General features: G+C 34.6%; 1 non-coding gene across 1 annotated transcript; it reads right to left on the reverse strand.

Moving 5' to 3' along the window:
* Nucleotides 1–1,177: 1,177 nt before the first annotated feature.
* LOC138382063 (U6 spliceosomal RNA) lies at nucleotides 1,178–1,281 on the reverse strand. Its single transcript, XR_011233239.1, has one exon. It is a non-coding gene; the product is annotated as a U6 spliceosomal RNA (small nuclear RNA).
* Between the last annotated feature and the right edge of the window lie 1,240 nt (nucleotides 1,282–2,521).

Genomic DNA, 2,521 nt, shown 5'->3' on the forward strand with positions numbered 1-2,521 from the left:
TTTAGAGCAATATGTTTCATATCTAGAGATCACTAAACAGTTTTAGTTTTAAAAAGAAACCAAAAGAAGATCAAGGTAATCAGGGGATTCAAAAAGACAACGAACTGCTTTTCTAGAACCCTCTATTTATCATCTTTTATTTAAATAAAAAACTTGACATGCAAGTTTGCCTTATTCTAAGATGTACCTGCATGTGATACCCTCCACCGGAGGATTAAAGTATGATTATAAGACTTTTATGACTTTAATGGGGCATTACATTAAGCCACCTGCCACGACACGGATGTAAGTTAGGAGAGTTTGTCAGTGAAGTGCCTCGAATGAAAGATATGAAAGTATCTTTTTAAACCAGAAAACCATGTTTGAATCTTTAGTACAAAAGTCCTTTAGGTTTAGATGTAGTTAGCTTAAATATATTAGAGAAAGTTAACTTAATTATATTAGAGAAAGTCAGGGTATACTGGATGTTAATCACAGAATAGTAGCAATATAATAATATTAATAAATATTTATTGCATACTAAATTATTGATATAAAGTCCAGGTGTTCGTCAAATATTTAGTGAACTAATTTTATTCTTTTTCCTCAATTTTTAAGCCTGACTATACATAAACCATCTTGGACATATGAAAATAGATTTTAATTTTAAAGAACTCTTTCAAAAAATGGCTTTAAGACTTTCTTCGCTAATGCAATTTTCGATGTTCAATGATTGTTGAAAAGAAATTGTCTCGTATCTATCCTATGTTCCTTAAGCAGGGAGAAGTATAGCTGGCTATCATCTTCAATATGAAAATATGAAAATAAGAGGACATTTTACTTTCTATCATTATAATCCAATTAAATTGTACATCACACTGGAGAACCTATAGTTAATTTCATGTTGCTGACCACGGGCATTCTAGAGGCTTTTCTTTTGTACTGAAGGATCATAACTGTTTTTTTATGCATGTTTATTTTTTTTTAATTGGTAGGATTTTTTTTACAAAGTATTATGGGGCTACAAATGTTTTTGTTACATGTATCTATTTCATTATGCTTGAGTCAGTGTTACAAGTGTGCCCATCACCCAGATAGTGTTCATTGTACCTGTTAGGTAGGTTTCGCCCATCCCCTCCCCCTCCCCAACCCCCACTTGATTTCCACTGAATTTTACTTCCCTTTCTGCACACGTGTGAAAAATATGGAATGCTTCACAAATTTTCGTGTCAACCTTGCACAGGGGTCATGCTAATCTCTGTATTGTTCCAATTTTAGTATATGTGCTGCCGAAGAGAGCATGAATGCTGCTATTTCTCAAGTTATTTTTATATTTTCTCTTTTGGAATTACCTGCAAAATCCACTTCCATGTTATATAGGAAAAGACATCTCATTAATTAATAGTGTAGCTTTATTTTTCACCTAAGTGTATTTTTTTCACATACCTATTTTATTAACCATATTTCCTGTGTCTCCAAAATCAAATATAACTAACATTCTATATCCTCTGAAGGCAAAGCCAATAGTTGAGATAAAATCTTTCTAAGGGTTTAACTTGCCAATGCTGTGACTTTGAAAAGGAAAACACTCATTTTGATATATGTCTAGGCTTGTTGTTGTAGTTGTTTCTAAGTTATTCACATGGTTTTCTGGTCATATTGCCTCACATAGGCCAATTTATCATTGTAATCCTTAACATGTTTTATTTCATTTCAATATCTGTATTGTTTTAATCTGTTCAGGCTGCTATAAAAAAATACCAGAGACTGGGTGGCTTATAAACAATAGATATTACTCCTCACAGTTCTGGAGGCTGGGAAGTCCCAGATCAAGATGTCAGGGGATCCAGTGTCTGGTGAGGGCCCACTTCCTGGTTCACAGATGGCGCCTTCTCTGTCCTCCTGTGGTGGAAGGGGCAAGCGGCTCCTGGGGTCTTTCTTGTAAGTGCACAGATCCCATTCATGAGTGCTCATGATGTAATCACCTCCCAAAGGCTCAGCATCCTAATACCCTCACTTTTGGGATTAGGATTTCAACATAGGCATTTTGGAAAGACATGAATGTTTAGACCGCAGCAAGTATGTAAGTTATTTACATTTTCCTTTATAGTATGTATGAAGTACAAAGAGAAGGGCATAACAGGACAGATGTAAAAAGATGCAAGGCCAGAAAAGCACATATAACTGAACTGTACACTTCAGAATGGTCAAGATGGTAAATTTTATGTTATGTGCTTTTTATCACCGTATTTATTAATAGGAAGGCACAGAGAACTAGATCATGAGATGAATGGTGACTGTGAACTCAAGCACTAAGCTCTTTCTACTAACCTTTCATCACCAACCAATAAAAAGTCTTGAGAGGAGCTAATAATTAGTCATTTTGCCCGCAGTTTAATATTCTTGTTCTCAAATATTATATTAATATCAGCAAAAATATAACACAAAACCAAAGCCCCTTCTCCACCTTCACCCCATACCAACCTTAACTAACTTCAGCCAACAATACGAGTATAAAATGTACCCTTTACAATATGTTACA

This window comes from Eulemur rufifrons, chromosome 3 (assembly GCF_041146395.1).
Source record: "Eulemur rufifrons isolate Redbay chromosome 3, OSU_ERuf_1, whole genome shotgun sequence".
Taxonomy (NCBI): domain Eukaryota; kingdom Metazoa; phylum Chordata; class Mammalia; order Primates; family Lemuridae; genus Eulemur; species Eulemur rufifrons.